Source organism: Primulina tabacum, chromosome 13 (genome assembly GCF_025594145.1).
Source record: "Primulina tabacum isolate GXHZ01 chromosome 13, ASM2559414v2, whole genome shotgun sequence".
NCBI lineage: Eukaryota > Viridiplantae > Streptophyta > Magnoliopsida > Lamiales > Gesneriaceae > Primulina > Primulina tabacum.
The window spans coordinates 5,718,782-5,744,549 of NC_134562.1; the positions used below are offsets into that span (position 1 = coordinate 5,718,782).

At 34.3% G+C, this 25,768-nt stretch overlaps 1 long non-coding RNA gene across 1 annotated transcript in view; it reads left to right on the forward strand.

The window, feature by feature from the left end:
* The first annotated feature begins 7,369 nt into the window (after window positions 1-7,369).
* The window catches only part of LOC142523000 (uncharacterized), a 36,786-nt gene continuing 18,387 nt past the window's right edge, over window positions 7,370-25,768 (forward strand). The window contains exons 1-2 of the long non-coding RNA XR_012814565.1: window positions 7,370-7,482; window positions 7,884-8,395. This is a non-coding gene — a long non-coding RNA (uncharacterized LOC142523000). The remainder of the gene's footprint in view (window positions 7,483-7,883; window positions 8,396-25,768) is intronic.

Below are 25,768 nucleotides of genomic sequence, written 5' to 3' on the forward strand. Positions count from 1 at the left end.
AATTACAGCAACTTGCTGTGTCGTTTAGAAGGCTTGTTTGAGTTCTTGGTTGGCTTTTAGCCCATGGCCTTGGACTGGACAGTGCCTCATTGAGTTAGGAAGGTCATGTTTTTGACCGTTTGTCATTTGGATCATTTTTGAGGTCGTACGAGAATTTACGGTGCAATGTGCCAAATTGACTCTCGAAAGAGCGTTTCGTGTTTTGGCCTCCATTTCACCTAGATTTCGACCCTATCATTTTAGGAGCATTATTTTATGATTTTTCAGCGTATTTTAATCATGACTATACGTCGTTCAGTGTCGGTTCAGGTTGGCTCGGAGTCATGATTAAATGCGAAGTCATTAGGCGTCATAGTCGCATCTTTTGAACGTAAATTGCATAGTTGGTCATGTTTAAGCTATTGCATATTTTTCATGGCACAGTTAGGTTGCAGCGAGCCTGGGAACGATCCAATCCAATCCAGTTGGTAAAAATTACAGGAATTTTCATTACGCCAGTTAATTATTTTACGTGCATTAAATAGAAAATGATTATTTTTGAGATTTATGCGATATGGCTTGTGGTTCATTCACTATGTGGGAGTGTTATTTTATACGGTCGCCAGTGACCGATCAGTTCAGTATGGTACCACCCAGTCGCCAGTGACCGGCCAGCTCAGTTCAGTTTCAGCCTCCCCGGTAGCCAGTTACCGATCAGTTCAGCTTAGTGCAGTGGCCACAGGCGTAAAACATAATCTCAACAGAAAATTTTATCAGTTATTTCAGTACAGGCTCCAAGGAGCAGACATTTTTACTGTGATTATCAGTTCATTTATGCACGTATTATAATTGCTCAGTACAGATTATTTTTCAGTATGCCTCAGGACAGGATATGTTAACTCATGCATATTTTAAATTCAGATTTTTACTCGTTAGATGCGATTTATGCATGCTGAGTCTTTAGGCTCACTAGACTTGATTGTTGTAGGTACTGATGAGGCCAGGGCCGAGGGCGGGGACCAGTGAGCCAGCTTGGGTCGGCAGTAGTGGCACCCGAGGACCTCAGTGCAGCAGTTGTTATTTTATTCCGCAAACAATTTTTATCAGTCGTGGGATAATTTTTAAATTGTTATTGTTGGCAAAACTTTATTTTTTTCCGCTGCTATTATTTTAAACATTGAACTTGATTCCCCAGTGATTTTATGAATGAGGCCATTTAAGTTCTTTTAAAAAGAAAAATTTTTAATTTTCCGCAAATTTTCAAGAAAGGAGTGTTAGGCCCCTCACAGGGTACCACAGTTTTATGTAGATGGATCCATCGTATAATGATGAAACGATAAAGCTGATACGAAAGTCACAACGAATGAACTGAATTCAATTAATGTAAATGTATAAGTATATGATGATACGATGAGCTGTTTTGACACGTATGCTTTTACCATATGATTTTATGTGACACATTTACGTTTTTGTTTTCAAGTTCATGAAATGTATATTGATTACAATACTTTTCACTATTGCATGTTATGTATATGTATTTGATACAATGTTACAAGTGTGTTGAGTCTTTAGACTCACTAGGTGTGAATGATGCATGTGAGCATTTTGATCAGGAGACTGGAGGTGATGATGACTGAACGGGCGGAGCTGGTGGCGCACGTTTACCCGAGGACCTTCTAGTCCTTCGCAAGAATATGATTTTATGAGAACACGTTTAAACAGCTTTTTAAATGGTTTATGATTTTATTTTGTTGAGGGTTTTGACAGATTTTAATATGTTTGACGCCGCCTTATATTTTTAAACGTTAATTGTTTAGGTTGGTTGTTCTTTTCATAATTTTAACTGTAGTTATTTTATTCAGCAGTGGGTTGATTTTACAAAATGAATGTTTCGAATTTTATGTATTTATGCTGGTATGGTTTCGGCCATTGCATTTAAAAAAAAACGTTTCAGTAGAATTTTAGATAGAATTTTAAAATGAGCAAACGTTTCATGGTGGCATATATGACAATTGATGTATCTAGTTACCTTGAGTGTAGCAAAAACTTCTTTGATCCTATGTTGATGTGATTTATTGATCGGATAGGTTATAGATACATTACAGAACGAAAACATTTTTAGCTCGTAAGGTTATTTTCACGTACATGATTATAAGATTACACATATAGCCTAACTGAGAGATTTTTAGCTCATATGTGAATAATTATGCATTGTGAGTTGTCAGTTAAGTTAAGTTAAGTTCAAAATAAAATAATCAACTAATGTTTCGGATTATTAGGTTTTAATATATCTAATAGTTTGTGGGTCTTTAATGTGTAGAGATATAAGTGTAATTTCTCTTTTTATAATTAGATAAAACAAAAATATCAGAAAATAATGATAAACATTATCTATATATTGGTCATGATCTTCAGATAACACGTAATCACTTTCCTTAATCTCTTTCTCATTAAGAAAATAGTTAAGAAGAGAAAAATAAAGGATTTTCTAAAGGCAAGAGCGCATATATCTGGAAGATCGAGATACATTCTAAAGAATTCAGAATTATGACTTCAGATATGTTTCTGTTTAAGTTTTCTGTCAAATTCTTTATGATTTAGTATGATTGATTACGTGGTTTATATGGATTTTTCCCAACATTCAAAACATAATGGAAACAAGCCATGTTGATTATTTTTTTATGTTGATTATCTTCAATAATATTAACACCGTATTCTTCTTTCAACTTTTTCAAAGTGAAAGCTCGAATCATTTTTTTTATTATCATTATCATACATGCATGATTCTTTTGTTTCTTTTCTTTTTCAATACATACAAATGTTTGTACGTAGCATACTGGCTATATATTTATTATAGCTAATATAATTAGAAATTACATTAATCTGAAAATTCAGAAATCATTAGTAGATTAATGTTAAGAAGTATATTTTTCAATTATATGATATTGTCATGCATTTTTTTTTTTAAATCGTGAAGTTGTTTTACTTTTTTTGGGTCACCTTGAGGTCTAGGTCTTGAGGTAACCGCCTCACGTGCTTCACCTCAAGTACAAGCCTTAGTATTACTGAACAGATCCAAATTCATACCGATCCCGGTTCTAGTTCCAATTTGTCCGGTTGGTTGATAAAATCAGCTTTCCAATTCAATCAATCAATTTACCAAATACATTTATGTTTCAGAATACATATACCTATATAAAGTTCGTATTTCTCATCTTCGTGTCATTTTTATAATATATTATAACTAAAATAACAGCAGATTTGCATCAAACAAGGGCATTTATATATATATATATATATATATATATATATAAAATAACAGCAGATTTGCATCAAACAAGGGCATTTATATATATATATATATATATATATATATATATATATAGAAGAATCACTCGATGGAAATTTGGATCAACAAGCATGTTCAATCAAGATTATATTCCCACAATTTCATAAAAAAAAATTTATATTCCTTATGACTAAAGATGAGAGTAGAGGACAATGAACATACTTTATTTCTTTAATAGAGAAAAGGAATAAAGTAATGGAATCAATGCTGTGAGGATAAGAAAAGAATGAAACGGACAAAGAAAGAACATAAAAACTTTCACGTTTGTGAGATAGATCTCCGACCCAATTCATGAAAAATATTATTTTTATGTCAAACCGTCTGATATAGGACATGTACCATTGAAATCACAATCACAACACACAAGATAAACTTGAAAAATCTCATAACCATGCAAAAACAGATTGGTAAATCATTTGACCCGGGATAAAAACCCAAAAACTAAAACCAACGTCTTCTACTTCTATTATAAGCATGATAACAGGAAAACTGTATTGCCCAAAACAAATAATATTAATATAGTGGTTACTATTTTGTTTAAAGAGAAGAACATGGGTTCTGTAATTGCAAGAAATGAAGCAAAAAATGCAAAAGGAGTGTCTCAATTAAACTACTATCTACACTAATCCCAAAGGTAAAATGAATTGGCCATTAAGGATATTAATATACTCAACTAAAAGATGAATCTTATGTTATTTCAAAGAAACAATGTGTTTAATTGAATTAAAAAAAATTTAATTTTTGGAGTTTTAGAGATTTAAATTTGCAACATTTGATATGACTAACTCAGAAACCACCGGTATAAGATGAGATTAAAACATGATATTGATATTTGATACAGTGGCATATGTTAGAGTAGGTGCACAGTGAGTCAACTTGTAGATTGAGCTTTATTGACTCTTATGTAAAAAAAAAAATTGTTTTAATAATATTTTACGATTTATCTAATTATCACATTTCTTTTTATGTATACTCATATAAGCCGCATAGATAAAGTTTTTGAATATGCAAAAAGTACCATGAATTCTGTCTCTCAACGAAAGATCATGAAACTCATTAGGAAGTATAATGTATATTCTAAACAGGTTCCTAGTCGAATCAGCCGCCTAAAATAAGGATAAAGATTGCTTGAGCTTGAGATTAGCATATGTGATATGAATGTCAAATTTCATTGGTAATGGCATGGTGACGTTCATTCATACATATGGGTTGTAACGACCTGAAAATTTGAAGGTCCACGTGAACCACATGCATGCAAATTATCAAATTTCTTATGTATTTTAATAAATTTATTTTAATTGCATCAATTAAATATGATAGGCATGTTTACATGTTTAAAATATGGTTTTCTACTAGAATGCATAAAATTGTGTTTTAAAGGTGATTTGAGACGCGATCGAGGATCGGAGACCGGAGATCATATAAGGGAAAATATTTTTATTAAATTATTATTTTTAATTTTTTAATGTATGATATATTTTAATAGATATTTTCGAAAATGAGGTATTTTGAAGAGTTTTACGCGACGAGTCGTATTTTAAACCGGCAATAAATTTTTGACAAAAATAGAGACTTGACTTTTTGGATACTCGGTTAATATTTTCGAAAATCAACCTAAAAAAAATATTTTAAATATTATCTAATGGGCCTAATGAGCCTATTATACTAGGTTAATGGGCCTAAGCTTGCACCATGTATTTTTATATCAAATAATCAAGTTTCCAAGCTCTTTTATTCCATTCAAAACACACGCCCCACCCTAAGAATACTAGGACTCTTCCACCAGCACATAAAGACACACACCACACGTTTTCAAGACGAATTCACGCAAGGTTTGAATAAAATTCAGCAAGTTTCTTCCCTTGTCTCTCCGTCAACTTTCCATGCATCACAAGTCGTTTTTCGTGCGTAATAAAGGCAAAGACACGCATTAATCTTCCTTCACTCATCTTTCACACCATTTTATATGTTTTGTTACATATTTGCATGAAAAATACGATACACTTCTTTTATTTTCGTGTTAAGAAATGAATTCAAGAATTTTGGTGTATGACAAATCGAAATCAACTGCGGCTGGAATCCAAATAAGCTCGATCGGCAAAAACCTACGGGTTTCTCAACCGCTGATTCTTCAGATTACGGCAAAAGTGAACCGGTTCATTTAAGAGAATCGCTTATTGCTACAAGACATTCTCTGACCGGTTAAATGCATTCAAAACTCCTTGAAGTCAACGATTATACATCAATTCCAAGAATGATATGCATTTAACTCTCTATCCCAGAAAGGAAGTTCAGAGATAGACTTCTTCATTCTGATGCTAAAAGAACAGTTGCCTTAAGAGGAAATCCTCAAGGAAAGAGCTTCAGATTTATGATGAGCAAAAGGAAGATTAAATGCGAACATTTATTGCTCATAAAGATGAAAGCGACTCATCTGATTCAGAAGCTCAAGTTTACGTTAACTGTCCTTTGCGACCGTTAAGTCATTCGGCTATATCAACAGAGAGGGATGCAAGTTAAACTCACGCAAGCTATACAACTCATACATACATCAAAAAGATTATTAAGCTTTCCTTCAAAAGAAATCTGAGAGCGCAATCAAAGAAAATATTCATCTTCGCTCTTTCTGCACGCAGTTCAACAGAAACATATTTGATCATCCAAGGATCTTTTCGTGCTACTCAAACAAACTACTGTTTCATATCAGTAACCTGTTGGTTATTTGATAAAAATTGTGGTGTCTGGTGAACTAAGTGTTCTTAATATCCAGAAGTGTAAAGTGATCACTAAGAGTTCCATCTCAGGCAGTGTGATAAGTCCTGGTTGAAGTGGGCTGTTGCAAATATTTTTGTAAATTCAAAGTCTTTTAGTGGAATCCTTCCTGAAAGAGGAAGAATGGGTGACGTAGGAGTATTCAATCTCCGATCATCCATAAAATCCTGTGTCATTTATCTCTTTCCCGATCCTAACATTTCGTTTTTATGGCATAAACATGATAAAACTAGAGTTTTCATCTTTTGAAACTCTTGCTTATGATGCACAAAAGGGCTACCATGGTAGGGCTATGGGAAAGTATGTTTTTCCACATGTTTAAGGGTCCCTATGTGTACGTCCAAAGGCTGGAAAATTTAGGGGAATAAGGTGAACGAAAATTGAGTTTTTTATGGCCTAGGGTAGGGTTTGCGGTTTTTCTTCCTAGGAGGGCGCGGCCACCAGCTGGTGTTGGAGCATGTCCAGGAGTCCTAAGTGGGTGGTCTTGTAGCCTTAGGTGAGAGGATGTAGCACTGGTATGGTTTAGGGAGGAGGGCCGCTCGGTTTGGGGGCTCATAGGGCTAGGGCACACATTTTGTTGGGAAAAAAGGGAAGAGGCTGCCTGAGTGCTTTACCAGGCAAGGGGCTGGGCTTGTGAGGGCCCTAGCCATGAGCCATGGTGGTCCAAGGATGGCGGGATGGTTCAGGAAGGTGAGGCGCTCGGCTAGGAGTCAATAAACCCGTACGTGCAAAGTGTAGGGACGGATAGTGCACTTTCTCGTGCATGGGCCAGTAGATGATGGTCTAAGGGGTTCTAAAGGATTAGGTCTAGGTCCTAGGAGGGTTGGTCAGAGTCTAGTCCAATGGGTTAGGGTCTAGGTTGTGAGACCCCGAGAATAAAATAGCTTCGATGGCATTTTGGTAAATAATTTGAAAAATATTCAATTTATTTTGATGGCATTTTCGTAAATAAGTTGAAAAATAATGAATTAATTCTAAAAAATAAAATATGACATATCTTGGTTATATGAAGTCCAAATGATTTGAGATTTAGATATGACGTAGAAAACTCAAATATAGAGAAGTTTCATGTTTTGAGTTTTGGAAAATTTGATCGTTTGACTGGTCCGAAGAGATATACCGACGTTAAAATTTTAAATAGTATATATCATATTATATTATATTATTTTATTAATATAATATAATATAATATTAAAAAAAAGAAAAGGATAAATCAAACCTGCGTCAATGAATTCAATCATTCACTGAAAGTTTTCGTACACAGAGAGAGAGAAAGGTGAGGAGGGTTTTGATTTTCTTTTCAATCGTGCGACTTATCGGTTTATCCAATCGACGAACCGACTTCAGTTCTGGGATCGTTGACACGAGGTCTTCGATTTGAGGTATAAATTTTATATTTTTTGTGAGGTTTGAAATTCGTCGATTTTTGGAATAAATCCAATATATTGTTAAATCATACTGGAATTGAAGATTGTTGAATAGTGTATGATTTTAACGAAGAAGAGATGATTATAGTGATGTTGTTTTGAATTATTCCCAATTTATTATAATTAGGGAATTTTAATCGTTGAATTGAGATTGGAGAATTATTTGTCAGTTACTATTAATTCTGATAAATATATGCGGTAGAATAACCGACAAGAAATTAAGTTTTGAAGTCGAAATTGAATTATGCTATGATTTGAATTTGATATGAATTTTTGAAGTTTCAAAAGATATTTGAAACTTATATTATTGAATTTGAATGAAGTTATTGATTGAAATGAATATGTTATTGATGTAGATAGATTATTATACTGCAATCTTCAAGCTACATCGATTGGAAACGAAGATTTGAGGTATGTTGCGATCGTGTAACATACGACAGGTATCTGTATTATATGATTTATGTTTGATTGATTGGATTGAGAATACATGTCTATATGCCTTATTTGTTGAGTTTATGTGGCATACATGACATGCACGTTGAGCTATGATCCTTGGATACCTTGATATGATTTGATTTGATTCTGGGGATTGTGAACACGATGCTATGTTTGGCATTATATGGCCCTTAAAACATAGTTATCAGTGGCCCCGATGAATTTGATTGGGATTTGGGATTTGATGGCGTTTTGTCGACGTTATCATACGAGTATCCCTGATTGAGGCCGGTGTGCCAGCTCGAGCATTGACTTGATAGCGATTCGATTGATTCTGACATGTGCTCAGTGGATGGGCATTTGACCTGATACCGCCACGACATACATGCATTGCATATCATATATCATTGTTTAGATATATGTGGTATATATTGTGGTTGCTTCAGACTGAGCTTTGCTCACCCCAGAGGAGACTGTTGTTGTCTTTGTATGTTGACAATGACAGGTACTCCAGGATATCAGGAGACCGGAGATGGTACTTCTGGAGGGAGTCACGGTTGATTGAGGTTTAGTGGTCTATCCCAGTATATATGTATATGTTTCTGTATGAGTTTGTTTGTAGGTATTTGATCTGGATTATGTGTGGTCTTGTTTTATATTGTGATATGTTGAGACGAGACTATATTATATACTATTTTCAGTATTATAATTACAGTCGACATGTTTTGGGCTCATTGTAAAGAAAATTTTAACTTGTTTTCTGCTGTAATTAATTAACCCTAATCAGATGTGATGTAATAACGATTAGGAGTTAAGGGCCCCACACAGAGTGGTATCAGAGCATAGCTGGGAATGCTCGATTGATTCTTGTGTACACTTGAATAGGCACAAATGAATTATGCACTTGTGTTTGATTTATTTGTATTACTTGCTCCTACTTGATTTGGTTTGAGTAAGTTATTGATGAGATTATTGATATGAGATGATGATGATGTGACATTGATATTGATTTGTGATATTCATCCTCTGATTGTAGATGGATCCCACAAATGAAACTGCGAGTAGCAGTACTGAGAGGTAATCATCTTCTTAATCATCTTTGGGACTTAATTATCAATTAAGATAAACAGGGTCTAAAAATTTTTCTTTTAAAAATATAAGTGCGGAACGTAATGGAATTTAACTAATACACTGTAACGACCCGAAAATCAGACTACGTATAAGCCATGCATAATTATTACTATTTAAATTTAAAAATGATTTATATATATATATATATATGAAGGGTCTAATTCATTTTGATATTTGACAAGTCATAACTATTTATTTTAAATGCAAAAGTTTAGTTTTATCTTTTCAGTTAAATACGCGAGGACGGACCGGAGTTTGAAGATTAGAGATAAGATTAATAATAAGAAAGACATTCCTAAATTTAAGTTAAGTCAAAGAATAATTTAATTTAAAGAAAAAGAATGTCCTTGGGATTTAATAAATTAATTAGAACTAAGTTGTTAAATAAGTTCTTTAGGTTAATATTTACGTAGAGTTAAATTAAAATATGTAAACAAATAAGGATGAATTAATTTAAGAAATTAGACATAGCATTTTAATACTTAAATTTTAGGTTAAGTATGTCATGCAAGAGTTTATCCCACATTAATGGGTTAATTCACTAAAATAAATATAATGGTATTTAAAAACCTTAATCATTTAAAATACAAGAATTAAACAAAAATTATACCATAAAATAGCATCAACTCTCGATCAATCCATAAACAAACTCAAATGGTTATTAACTCCCCATTCAAGCCACCTTTAAATGGACTACATAGTGTATTCAATTCCTCATTTTAATCCACTAATTATTAGTAATCCTAATACTACAATTCCACTTCATTTCTCCTCAACCTATGAGTCTAGAAAATAGACTGAATGTGCAGCAAGAATGAGGGCAAGAATCGGTAGCTAGAGGGAGAAGAAATAATTCAAATGCCATTCAAAATTCCATTCACTTGTAACCTTCAAATAAATGCACTTCAAGACCCATTAATCCCCACTTATAACATTACATCTTCCTTACCTACATATCCTACACTCTCATGCTCGAAAAATCAGAAGGAATCAGCTGCTAAAAACCTGAAAACAACAGCAATAAAACAAGAGAAGAAGAAACAATTCAAAAACCATTTCACTCCTTCACTTGTAACTTCCATTTTAATGTATGTTATGGGACCTTTAACACCTCCTATACCACTCCTCTTCATTGCCTAACAAGCCTACATCCTCACCTTCGAAACATATCAGAAATAGCAGCTTAGGAACGTGATAACAGTAGCTGAAACAAGAAGGAAAACTCAACTCCGCTTCGCCGCTCGCATTCGTCGTATTGATTTGTTTTTGTGTCAAAACAAATTCCAGGCATGTATATATTGTTTCCTTTCTCTTCAATCAAGGCTGCTTCTAGACATGATTTAGAGTATGTTAGGGTGTTATTGGTTCATTGGTTTGGGTCCATACAATTCGAACAAGGCATGACAGCAACTATTTTCCATAAACTACAGAATTGTATTCAAGATTCTGTCATGTGGGTGTTTAGGGTGGTGTTCGAATCCTGGCTGTCCTAGGGGCTGTAGCCATGATTAGAACTCTCCCTTATCATGTCTAGTACGTGACCAAGTCAGTCTTTCCATGTTTGCTTCACGGCCCATCAGATTTTTACAGCAACATAGCATACGTCCCACAGTTTCAACATTCTAAATTTTTGGGTGAGTGAGTTTCGGTTGTTGGGTGGTTAGATGGATTGTGGTTGGCTTGTAGCCCATAACCACGGTTCATACAACACTCCAACATGTCTAGGTCGAGCCATGGTCAATCAAATGGCCATTGGAACGATACAAGACAACAAAACAATTCAAGATACACCACTGCACAGAATTTAAATTCTCGGTTGTCATGTTTCATTGTCCTAGGTGTTTGATTGGTTTGTGGTTGGCTTTTAGCCCATAGCCATGGTCCAAGCCATGCCTTAGGATGTTGGTAAGAGTCTTCGGTCGATGGTTCAAGCCCATGGTCATTATTTTAAGAGTTTACTCCACAAACAATTAAAATGCTACTGCTGTATTTTGACAGCAACTTTCATTTCGGTTCAGGAGGTTTTTCTGAGTTCTTGGTTGGCTTTTAGCCCATGGCCGTGGACTGGACAGTACCTCAATGAGTTAGGAAGGTCATGTTTTTGGTCGTTCGTGATTTGGTCGAGTTTAGAGGTCGTACGAGAATTTACGGTGAAAGATGCCAAAATGACTCTCGAAAGAGTGTTTTATGTTTTTGGATTCCATTCACCTATTTTCATGTTTTACAGTTATTAGCATATTTTTCAGTATGTTTGGGGTATTTGTAATCATGGTTTAACGTCAGTTTAATGTTGGTTCGGGTTGGTACGAAGCCATGGTTAAAAATCAAGTTGTTGGTCCGAATCGTCTCAGTTTTTGGTTCTATTGTTAAAATTTTGTTAAGTTAAGATTTATTGCATGTGTCACATATTAGTAGCATGTCACAGCAAGCCTGGGAACGATTCAACTCATCCGGTAAAAATAAGGTTATAATGATATTACGTGCATAAAAATATAAAATGTTTATTTTTGAGATATATGCTATATGTCTTGTGGCCACCTTATGCTTATGGGTTTGGAAGTCGGTAGGTGCAACCGAGGACCTCTCCGCCCGGTGACTTACGACCGGTTTATGATTATGTATGGATACTGACATCCAGTCCAAGGGCTGTGATTGATCTCTACCGCCCAGTATACTGTGGTTTAGTCTGATCAGACGCTTACGCTATGTTATGGGCCACTTGCTTAGAAACATTATCTCTATCAGAAAATTATGATATGTTATGACAGAGCTCTATTGAGCAAAGCTTTTACGTATGAATTTTCAGATATGCACGTAGTTATAATTATTCATGATACGATTTTCACCATACGCTCTACGATACTTTATTTTTATGATGCATGCGATTTTATGTTATATTTAATTGTTATTCACGATATATACATGTTGAGTCTTTAGACTCACTAGACTTGATTGTTATAAGTATTGACGAGGTCAGGACCGCGGGCGGAGACCAGTGAGCGATCTTGGGACAGCAGTAGTAAACCCGAGGACCTCATGATTTAATTTATGCACTTTTTATTATTCAAACTCAGTTTTAATACGTTGGATTATTTTTAAATTGATACGTTGGATTATTTTTAAGTGATGTTTACGTTGGATTATTTTTAAATTGTTGGTTGAAAACAATATTTGCTTCCGTTGTTATTTTAAAGTTAAAATTATTTACATGTTTATATGAATCAAATAAGACAATATAATTATTTATTTAGAAAAATTTTAATAATTCCGCAAAATTATGAATACGAAATACAGGCCTTTACAGTTGGTATCAGAGCCTATGATCTTGTAAAGAGTTGTACTACTACTGACCTTGAGAAGCTCACGAAGTCACGCCTTCGGTCTGTAAGTTTTACGTTTACGCACTTTGTTTAAAGCATGAAATATTTTAACAGCATGTTTTCATGAAATATTTTACGTTCAGATTTTGATTATGCAGTATTTATTTAAATTTAAAGAAATAATGTAATTATGCATGTTGGTTACGTTTCGAATTGGAAATGTCTAAGAATTCGAATATTAGGCTTTAGGAGAAGTTGAAAATGATTTGACTATATTAATTTTTTAGGTCAGTAGTACTGATGTCCTCCTTATGGGTCATAAGTTAATCTTGAAAATTATGAATGCTTTTGGGACTTGTAGAATTTATAAGAAATTATTGATGGTTCTTGGTTGCTAGTCGAGTAAATTTTTGAGGATTTCATATAAGCAATAGCGATTCGAAGACTACGACAATCTTTAAGATTATAAATGTACAATTTGAGGATTTTAAGTATCTATGAAAATGTAAGATTAATTATGAGAATTTATTTAGGATGCATGCTCTACATAGTTGGATTTAAGGATTGAATTGCAGGAATTGAGAATTTTAAAGATCTGATTGTAATTACTAATAATTTGAGGACCTAAGTGCAAAACAAAATTCTAAGGGACTATTTTCGAATTTACCAAATTTTGAGTTCGAGAATTTAAAAGTTTAATGAGGTAAAGATGGAAAATTTTATGGGGACAATAATGCAAATTTCAAAGAGTTATAGGACCAAAATGTAAATTGGGAGAACTATAAGAGTCAGGTTGCAATTTTCAAAATTTTAAGGATTAAATGCGAACTTTTGAGGAACACTTGGGATTTTAAATATTTATAGAAATGTAAGACGTGTGATGGGAATTAATTTTGGGTATAATAAACTTAAGACTATTAAACCTTATGATACGGGAAATCTATAAAATGAAATTGAGAATACTGAGGACTCATGAGTAATTTTGAAATTTTCGAGATTTAGGGAAAAAATTGGATGATATTCGAGGAAAGTAAGAATTAATTTTAAAATCTTAGGAAATTTGAGAACTTATCTAGTAGTAAGTGAGAATTGAACGGTTTAAATGGCAGGAATTTTCGGTTATTTAGGCTCGAAGGAAATATAGAATATTTAGATATTTGGATTATAATGTTATAATGAATGGTAACCAAGGACATTGTAGGATGAATCAATCTTAGGCATGAAAATTTAAGCGTTAGTGAAATCATGTTGTGGCAAATTAAGGATTTAAAGTGATGCCGATTTAAGGTAAAATTTGATTGGTTAGTTAAGTATAAGGATAAACATTGAGTTAGAAATTTTTTTTTGGGAATTTAAGTTTGATGTGTCGTAAGTTTTAACCAGGATCTTAACAGTTAGAATTATACCTTTGGGGGAATTTGATTTTTCTAGAAAGTTGAGTATGATGGATGGTTAGGTTACTCGATAGACGCATGTAAGAATTGAATTAGACACCTTATCTTGAGGAATTTTGAAAGTCATTAAGAAATTTGGGACTAAGCGGATATGTGGGCTGGAGTTATACTATCTAATATTATTTGGGTTGCATAAGCTTGAATTTCAAGATTTATAAGATAGGTGTTCATACATAAGTTTTGGATGAAATAAAAAAAAAAAGAATTAGAGGCGTTCAACATAGAGTACCTAATGAACTAACATTAAGATTTTAATTGAGTAAGAAATCCGAAATCTTGATATGGGAATTTTAGAACTCTATGGGTGATATGAGTGAAGTTGAATTATTAGAGTAAGTTTATCGCTAACATGAGATAACTTATTAAGTTTTATACACTAGACTTAATTAAGCATTGATGATACTTAAGAATGCGACATTTGTTTAAATGAGGAAAGTTCAGAGTCTTAGGCCTTAACTATATTGTAATTGGAAAGAAAATGGTTTAAGCATATAATTGAGACTTGAAGGGCTTTAAAATATTGGTAGAAGGTCGATGTTGTATAATTGGGTTTTATGGATTAACGTTATTTGAGGTTTAAGATTTGCAACAATTTTATATTTGGGGTATACTCGTAAATAGTTAAGTTATATAAGTTTGGGCTGTAAGATAAAGATTCGATTCAAGGATCGTAGACTAATTTTGTTATGGAGCTGAGATAAGATTTAATTTTTAAGTGTATCATCGAGGATAGAAGTTGATCAGTAACATTTGGTGCTAAGAGTCTTTAAGTTGAACTGCCGTAAATGCTAATGTAATAGGTCGTTGAACATTACGGGTATAGTATAAGGAAGGTAAGACATGATAAGTTTGAACCACCAATTCTAATATTGGGAACGATGAGAAAAGTCAGAATTCGAGGTCATAGTAAAGTAAAGCTAAGTTACTATAAGTCATTTTAAGTTGCGATTCGCAAATGAGATTTTTGGTAGGCAATCTAATTAGGATTGAAGAAACGTAAGGACAGCCTATGACTTAATTTTTATCAGAGTAGCGCAGCGGTAGCGTGGTTGTTGGGATAATAGAATTAAGAATCTAAACTTTTGGATTAGCGAATTTCGGGGACGAAATTCAATTTAAGGGGGGAAGATTGTAACGACCCGAAAATCAGACTACGTATAAGCCATGCATAATTATTACTATTTAAATTTAAAAATGATTTATATATATATATATGAAGGGTCTAATTCATTTTGATATTTGACAAGTCATAACTATTTATTTTAAATGCAAAAGTTTAGTTTTATCTTTTCAGTTAAATACGCGAGGACGGACCGGAGTTTGAAGATTAGAGATAAGATTAATAATAAGAAAGACATTCCTAAATTTAAGTTAAGTCAAAGAATAATTTAATTTAAAGAAAAAGAATGTCCTTGGGATTTAATAAATTAATTAGAACTAAGTTGTTAAATAAGTTCTTTAGGTTAATATTTACGATAGAGTTAAATTAAAATATGTAAACAAATAAGGATGAATTAATTTAAGAAATTAGACATAGCATTTTAATACTTAAATTTTAGGTTAAGTATGTCATGCAAGAGTTTATCCCACATTAATGGGTTAATTCACTAAAATAAATATAATGGTATTTAAAAACCTTAATCATTTAAAATACAAAAATTAAACAAAAATTATACCATAAAATAGCATCAACTCTCGGTCAATCCATAAACAAATTCAAATGATTAGTAACTCCTCATTCAAGCCACCTTTAAATGGACTTCATAGTGTATTCAATTCCTCATTTTAATCCACTAATTATTAGTAATCCTAATACTACAATTCCACTTCATTTCTCCTCAACTTATGAGTCTAGAAAATAGACTGAATGTGCAGCACGAATGAGGGCAAGAATCGGTAGCTAGGGGGAGAAGAAATAATTCAAATGCCATTCAAAATTCCATTCACTTGTAACCTTCAAATAAATGCACTTCAAGACCCATTAATCCCCACTTATAACATTCATCTTCCTTATCTACATATCCTACACTCTCATGCTCGAAAAATCAGAAGGAATCAGCTGCTAAAAACGTGAAAACAACAGCAATATAACAAGAGAAGAAGAAACAATTAAAAAACCATTTCACTCCTTCACTTGTAACTCCCATTTTAATGTATGTTATGGCACCTTTAACACCTCCTAAACCACTCCTCTTCATTGCCTAACAAGCCTACATCCTCACCTTCGAAACATATCAGAAATAGCAGCTTAGGAACGTGATAACAGTAGCTGAAACAAGAAGGAAAACTCAACTCCGCTCCGCCGCTCGCATTCGTCATATTGATTTGTTTTTGTGTCAAAACAAATTCCAGGCATGTATATATTGTTTCCTTTCTCTTCAATCAAGTCCTATAGATATTTTTAAACCATTACATAACCATGATTCAAGCTATATATCGAAATTGACAGCAAGTTGTAAAGTAAAATTCTGCACAGATTTTTCTATGCTTTTTGGTTCAACTTCACGGTTTGGTTGCTTTTGTGGATTACAGGTAGTTGTTCGATTCCAGGCACTCAAGGCTACTTCTAGACATGATTTAGAGTATGTTAGGGTGTTATTGGTTCATTGGTTTGAGTCCATACAATTCGAACAAGGCATGACAACAACTATTTTCCATAAACTACAGAATTGTATTCAAGATTCTGTCATGTGGGTGTTTAGGGTGGTGTTCGAATCCTGGCTGTCCTAGGGGCTGTAGCCATGATTAGAACTCTCCCTTATCATGTCTAGTACGTGACCAAGTCAGTCTTTCCATGTTTGCTTCACGGCCCATCAGATTTTTACAGCAACATAGCATACGTCCCACAGTTTCAACATTCTAAATTTTTGGGTGAGTGAGTTTCGGTTGTTGGGTGGTTAGATGGATTGTGGTTGGCTTGTAGCCCATAACCATGGTTCATACAACACTCCAACATGTCTAGGTCGAGCCATGGTCAATCAAATGGCCATTGGAACGATACAAGACAACAAAACAATTCAAGATACACCAATGCACAGAATTTAAATTCTCGGTTGTCATGTTTCATTGTTCTAGGTGTTTGACTGGTTTGTGTTTGGCTTTTAGCCCTTAGCCATGGTCCAAGCCATGCCTTAGGATGTTGGTAAGAGTCTTTGGTCGATGGTTCAAGCCCATGGTCATTATTTTCAGAGTTTACTCCACAAACACATAAAATGCTACTGCTGTATTTTGACAGCAACTTTCATTTCGGTTCATGAGGTTTTTCTGAGTTCTTGGTTGGCTTTTAGCCCATGGTCTTGGACTGGACAGTACCTCAATGAGTTAGGAAGGTCATGTTTTTTGCCGTTCGTGATTTGGTCGAGTTTAGAGGTCGTACGAGAATTTACGGTGAAAGATGCCAAAATGACTCTCGAAAGAGTGTTTTATGTTTTTGGATTCCATTCACCTATTTTCATGTTTTACAGTTATTAGCATATTTTTCAGTATATTTGGGGTATTTGTAATCATGGTTTAACGTCTGTTTAATGTTGGTTCGGGTTGGTACGAAGCCATGGTTAAAAATCAAGTTGTTGGTCCGAATCGTCTCATTTTTGGTTCTATTGTTAAAATTTTGTTAAGTTAAGATTTATTGCATGTGTCACATATTAGTAGCATGTCACAGCAAGCTTGGGAACGATTCAACTCATCCGGTAAAAATAAGGTTATAATGATATTACGTGCATAAAAATATAAAATGTTTATTTTTGAGATATATGCTATATGTCTTGTGGCCACCTTATGCTTATGGGTTTGGAAGTCGGTAGGTGCAACCGAGGACCTCTCCGCCCGGTGACTTACGATCAGGTTTATGATTATGTATGGGTACGGACATCCAGTCCAAGGGCTGTGATTGATCTCTACCGCCCAGTATACTGTGGTTTAGTCTGATCAGGCGCTTACGCTATGTTATGGGCTACTTGCTTAGAAACATTATCTCTATCAAAAAATTATGATATGTTATGACAGAGCTCTATTGAGCAAAGCTTTTACGTATGAATTTTCAGATATGCACGTAGTTATAATTATTCATGATACGATTTTCACCATACGCTTTACGATACTTTATTTTTATGATGGATGCGATTTTATGTTATATTTACTTGTTATTCACGATATATACATGTTGAGTCTTTAGACTCACTAGACTTGATTGTTGTAGGTATTGACGAGGTCGGGACCGCGGGCGGAGACCAGTGAGCGATCTTGGGACAACAGTAGTAAACCCGAGGACCTCATGATTTAATTTATGCACTTTTTATTATTCAAACTCAGTTTTAATACGTTGGATTATTTTTAAATTGATACGTTGGATTATTTTTAAGTGATGTTTACGTTGGATTATTTTTAAATTGTTGGTTGAAAACAATATTTGCTTCCGTTGTTATTTTAAAGTTAAAATTATTTACATGTTTATTTGAATCAAATAAGACAAGATAATTATTTATTTAGAAAAGTTTTAATAATTCCGCAAAATTATGAATACGAAATATGGGCCTTTACATATACATCTCAGTATAAAAGTACAATAATGTACAACAATTATTCAAACTAGTCTAAGGTTCAACTACTAATTTCCAGTATTAAACCAAGTCTACATCCAAGTCCGGAATCACCACTCTAATCTCGATCTCTCATCATCCTCTTGACCCTGATCCTGCCCCACCTGTTGTCATGCACACATACAAACAAGACAACAGCCGGATACTCCGGTGAGAATAAATCCCAGTATAAATAATGTATACATGCAGTTAACTGAATTAACATAAAAGCTTGAATTATATCTTACCACATATAGCATAATCAAACAACATGTATCAATACCAATCTGTAAATAATATCTGAATCGTAATCTACGAAACATAAATCAATACAAATCTGTAAATCAAGTTCTAGTCTCGATATCTAAGACTCGACTCATCTCTCATTCTAATCTAGGGATCCCGGTGAATAAGAACGTAACAAGTCTCCCACCTACTACTACCAGTCGCGGTGGCGGTACGTTCTTATTTCTGGACTTTGGTATAGCTGTATCGAATAATCTACAATAAGAACAATGTCTGTATCTTAAGCATATCGATACCCCAAACGTCCAGTGCCTTGGCGTATCTACCAAGACTAAGCCTAGTCTGACAATGTGCAATGGGTCAGTGACTATACTGTCAAAATCTAACCCCTCTGTTAGTGACTCTCACTCAATAGCTCTCTGCTTTCTACTTCTAATTCAATAGAATAACATAATCATTAAAACACAAAGGTATAAAAACAATACCATACAAGTATGTGGTTTAGGGAAACTCGAGTTAAATCTAACTCAAGTCGATCTCCCAATTAACATCAATTTATACCTTTCTCTTCTCGGTCTGATGAAGACGAAGTCTTGTATTCCAATCTGTCCATACCGAATCTGACAATGACGATCGCATAAATACAATATCAGTATATAACTCAGTTCAAAACCTGTTCTGATCAATACTCAAATCAAACACAATCTGATTAATGTCAATGACATAACAATACAATCTCAATCAATACTGAATCTGATCAATATCAATCAACTGATGTTTCGACGGCATAATAATACAGTCTTGATAACCCCGTCAATCTCAACATCACAGATATAATATCAGAATTCATAATCAGTATCATTAAAATTCATAATCTGAATAATAACACAACTCTGATAGAGAATCTCAACTAAATCAACTCTGAAATTCATAATAATTGTATAACCAGTCTATTCTTTAATCTGACTTCAATTATACAATGTCTACTGTAGCAGAAACATCATATCTGATTCGTATTCAATTCTGAAAATATCATAATTTCAAATCATGTCTAAACGTAATAAAACTCACGTTCAGTTGTATCCTGCTTTGATAGGAACACAGTACTGTAATAAGATTCAAAAACAGACGGACGGATTTTGCGTAACACTCAAATCTTCGAGACCAAAGATGTATGAAGTTCTTCAAGCTTCTCCGTACTTCTTTCTTCTCCTTACTGAAGGAATAATCGATTTATACATGTATATATATATATATCTCGTGCATGCAAGGCAAGTGGCTCACTCCTTCACATAACACGTCTCGCGCATATGCGCGAGACCTACGGGTCTCGGCTTTTAACCACTCGCGCATATGCGCGCTTCATCTCGCGCATATGCGCCAAAGTTTCTGGACGGGTCGCGCATATGTGCGCCTTATCTCGCGCATGTGCGCCGATGCTTCTGTAATCTTCGCGCATGTGCGCCGATACCTGTCGCGCATGTGCGCGGGGACTCTTCTTGTACTTCATGTTAAATCTTCTTTCGGTTCTCCCGGTCTGATCCGTTCCGTTTATAATCATCTTAATTAATAAATAAATCATTTCAAAAAATCTCAAATTACAGTAATAAAATCTCGGGCCTTACATTTCTCCCCTTCTCAGATCTGTGTTCGTCCTCGAACTCGTAAGTAATCAATTCAGATCTATCAGAAGAAATGTATAACGAGTTTAAATCAGAAACTCATCTTAATGAATCCATTCTGAAATCTCAATCTTATATTAGATTCTATCTCTCAAAATAGCTCTGACAAAATCAATCTCGCAATACTGGCTATATAACATCTGTATATACCAAACCCCAGCTCATAACAAATCACTACCATCAGCTGTTATCAAATCTGTTTATCCCATTCAAGGATATACTTAAATCTTCAGCCTCGAATACCAATCGTCACCATCCGACGTTGGCATATTAAGTCTGTCTGGTCTAAGCTATCTTCATTCTTTTCTGAATTAGCTACCTTTTCTTTGTCATATCTCTGACCGTATCAGACCCTATCTCAGGTATCTCTGAGATATTATTCTTATATCAAAGAACTCTGCAGTACTCACTGTACAATGTGTCATCTGTAACTATCTCATTATCCATCTGGTAATCTGAATACAATAATTCACACAGCGACCATATGTCATATCAATCAGTGCTAGCATCCAGCACTGCAGCTCCCTGGATACCTTCCAATATCTGGATAGTAACCTCTGACTATCTTTCAGTCGGTGGATAATATATAAGAAAATTTATGGTATATTTTGCCATAAGTACAAAATCAATCCAAATTCACAATCTGATATAATCTATTTCAACATTCTGGTCAATCTGACCATTTTTTTGACATCGATCTTTGTCCTCTGGTCATGTTTGTACGATATTTTGTACAAACTAATAGATATAGATTGAACAATCTGTCAATCACAATCATATCATATCATAATCTGGAAAGTATTGCAGTGGTCTCATTACGAAATTCATCGAAATATACTCCCTAGGTCTAATCAGAAATATACAAATTCTGTAATAAATCTTCTGATTTCTATTTTTCTGTCTTCATTTATTGACAATTCAGACATATCAGTACAATTCTGCCAACATTTCAGTATAATTCTATCATAACTGATTTAATCTGTCTATATCAAAACTGTCTGTTCGAATTATCATACACTTTCTGTTACCTGAACGACTACTGAATCCATTTCTGTGCGCTTCTGACCCTATCTGTCATTTCAAATTCGAACTATGCAGCACAAGAAATTAGTTAATAATATAAACTAAAGAAAAATACCTACCTGGTATTCGGTTCTGATTATCGATATCAAATTCGGTTGTACAATTCTGAAATATTTGACGTCACAAGATAATCATTCTTATACAGTAAAAATCACATATCTGTCACTCGGATCGATGTTCTGCTCTGATTATTGAAATTAAGTTCTGAACATTCGGGTTAAATCTCTGAACTGCCGTAATTCTCGAATTCAGCTCTGATTCGGTTTAAATAATCTGTATATAATCTCAACGGTTCACAATGATCTGTATTAAATACTGCTGTAAAAATATAACAATACTCAGGCAGACACAAAATAACCATCGTATAAGATAATCTGCCAACTCAGACCAAAAATAAATTTCTGACAATTCTGACATTTCTGATATTTCTGATATTTCTGATCTCTCTGATATCGGTATCATTCTCAGTCACTGATTCTGATCTCAACTGTGTCAAAATCAATCGGTATACTAACTTCAGATATCGCATATTCTGAATACAATCTGTTTCAAGCAGAATTCATATCTGAATAATTTCTGTATACAATAATTACAAGTTTTCAGAGTATTCAATACAATCTTCAGATATTTGATTCAGTCAATTAGATGCTGCAAGTATATCAAAATATCATAGATACAACCAGCATGTAATCAACAGAATATATCTAAACATACTGAAACATGCGATAGAGAAACACTAAATCAGATGTAACTCCTGGTCGGTACTCTTCTACTGATCTTTTAATTCTTTCAATTCATTATGTATCATTCTGTACATTCAATATCCTTCTGTATTGAATTCTAAAACAACAACAGTACCTGATATCAATTCAATTCTGAAATCTATCTTTCTGATATAAAGCAAATCTGAAATCTTATCTGGCAATTATCAGCCAACTCGTACATCACTGGCAATCTGCCAATGCTAGGCTCGATTTCAGTACATCTACTGAATACATAAGGATACCATCAGCTCCTATCTGTATCAATCGAGTCTTAGACAATACAGATATCAAAGGAATTCTAAATCTAGAATCCTTACCGTGAAATCTTTACTCATCAGCCATATCTGGTCTGAATTTTATACTCTCCTGAAATGAATCTATAATAGTTCTATACTTGTCCAGCATATTAATATCAATAATGCATTCAAATCAGAAAACACAAGTACATCATAATCTAACTCAATCTTATTCTCATCTTACTGTAGTATACGGTATTTCACAGAAATCTCCAATATCAATCTTTCTTTTCCAAAAATAAGGGAATCAATACTACAGTAAATACAGACCCAACAGGTACAGCATATATCAATGCAACTCAGTCAAAGATAATCGTAGAAAATGCATTAGTATATATATCAATACATAAGCCACATAATCGTAAAAGATCAGTACCTGTTACTATATTATCAAGTGTGCCCTGGGTCTGTTCCTCGATCACCACGCCTAGATGATCCAGCTCCCTGAAATCTGCGGGAAACTCTCTGTGGACAGACTCTTGCAAAATGTCCAGACTGTCGACAGATATGGCAACTACAAGTCACTCCCTGGCATTGCTCCGTGGGATGTCTTCCTCCGCACATTCTGCAGTAAACTCCAGTATAACTCGAGCTCGAACAACTGGAACTAGAGGAACCACTCCCTAACTTCTTGAATGGCTTCTTTCGAGCTTTCAGCAAATCATGCTTTCCACTCGTGCTGCCGCGATCAAATCGGAGAGGGGATTGCTGTATCTGGGGTTGCATCGCACACACCCTTTTTAGTTGTTTAATCAGACTCGCCTCCGCTCTCTTCGCTCTACTCAAGGCATCAACAAAATGGTAAGGTCGCTGCATATTCATCAATGCAACTATCTCCGAGTTCAATCCTCTAATGAACTGATCCGCTACAGCTTCATCATTCCCAATTACATGAGGAGAAAAATGCAGTAGAGTAGAGAATTTAGCAACATATCCTTCAATATTCAGTTGACCTTGTCTCAAATTCTCAAACTCTGCTTTCTTCTCTTCCCGGTACGAAACTGAGAAAAATCTTCGATAAAATTCATTTATGAATATTTCCCACGAAATCACTGTACCTCTTTGTTCTAGCATTCTTTTACTTGTAATCCACCAACTCCTGGCAGTCTCTCGTAACTGGTGGAATATCAGTTTAATTCTCTGCTCATCTGAATAATCAAGTAAATCAAACAATATTTCTATGTCATCAAACCAGTTCTCACAATCTTCAGACGTCTCGATACCACTCAGAATCGGTGGCTGAAATAACTGAAACTCTTCCAACTGTATTTCCATATAAGTTTCTGATACATCTATCTGTTCAGTCGAAGTACTACCCCTTTCTGGAATTCTCCGTGGAGGTATATCTTCTTATCAAAACATTAGTACTCAAATACTACAAATCTGTTCCAATCTTTCTCTGATCATCTTACAGCTGATCAAGAATCAAATCTGATTCATACCAAATAATACATATTACCAATTCAAATCAAATAATTAGATAACATGTATTTTAAAGCAGTAAAGCATAATGTCATGCTAGCACACACAATGTAAGTCAACATTAAAAAAAATCTCATGCTAGCAATCACATGCAAGGAAAGAAAACTCAATCTACCCCGCTCATTCTCATCTATCTCAGTCTAAAGGATCTATTGCTCTGGTACCACCTGTTGTGGTGAGCCGGACGCTAATCATCTTCTTAATCATCTATGGGATTTAATTATCAATTAAGATAACAGGGTCTAAAAATTTTTCTTTTTAAAATATAAGTGCGGAACGTAATGGAATTTAACTAATATACATCTCAGTATAAAAGTACAATAATGTACAACAATTATTCAAACTAGTCTAAGGTTCAACTACTAATTTCCAGTATTAAACCAAGTCTACATCCAAGTCCGGAATCACCACTCTAATCTCGATATCTCATCATCCTCTTGACCCTGATCCTGCCCCACCTGTTGTCATGCACACATACAAACAAGACAACAGCCGGATACTCCGGTGAGAATAAATCCCAGTATAAATAATGTATACATGCAGTTAACTGAATTAACATAAAAGCTTGAATTATATCTTATCACATATAGTATAATCAAACAACATGTATCAATACCAATCTGTAAATAATATCTGAATCGTAATCTACGAAACATAAATCAATACAAATCTGTAAATCAAGTTCTAGTCTCGATATCTAAGACTCGACTCATCTCTCATTCTAATCTAATGATCCCGGTGAATAAGAACGTAACAAGTCTCCCACCTACTACTACCAGTCGCGGTGGCGGTACGTTCTTATTTCTGGACTTTGGTCTAGCTGTATCGAATAATCTATAATAAGAACAATGTCTGTATCTTAAGCATATCGATACCCCAAACGTCCAGTGCCTTGGCGTATCTACCAAGACTAAGCCTAGTCTGACAATGTGCAATGGGTCAGTGACTATACTGTCAAAATCTAACCCCTCTGTCAGTGACTCTCACTCAATAGCTCTCTGCTTTCTACTTCTAATTCAATAGAATAACATAATCATTAAAACACAAAGGCATAAAAAAAATACCATACAAGTATGTGGTTTAGGGAAACTCGAGTTAAATCTAACTCAAGTCGATCTCCCAATTAACATCAATTTATACCTTTCTCTTCTCGGTCTGATGAAGACGAAGTCTTGTATTCCAATCTGTCCATACCGAATCTGACAATGACGATCGCATAATACAATATCAGTATATAACTCAGTTCAAAACCTGTTCTGATCAATACTCAAATCAAACACAATCTGATTAATGTCAATGACATAACAATACAATCTCAATCAATACTGAATCTGATCAATATCAATCAACTGATGTTTCGACGGCATAATAATACAGTCTTGATAACTCAATCTCAACATCACAGATATAATATCAGAATTCATAATCAGTATCAGTACAATTCATAATCTGAATAATAACACAACTCTAATAGAGAATCTCAACTAAATCAACTCTGAAATTCATAATAATTGTATAACCAGTCTATTCTTTAATCTGACTTCAATTATACAATGTCTACTGTAGCAGAAACATCATATCTGATTCGTATTCAATTCTTACAATATAATAATTTCAAATCATGTCTAAACGTAATAAAACTCACGTTCAGTTGTAGCCTGCATTGATAGGAACACAGTACTGTAATCAGATTCAAAAACAGACGGACGGATTTTGCGTAACACTCAAATCTACGAGGCCAAAGATGTATGAAGTTCTTCAGGCTTCTCCG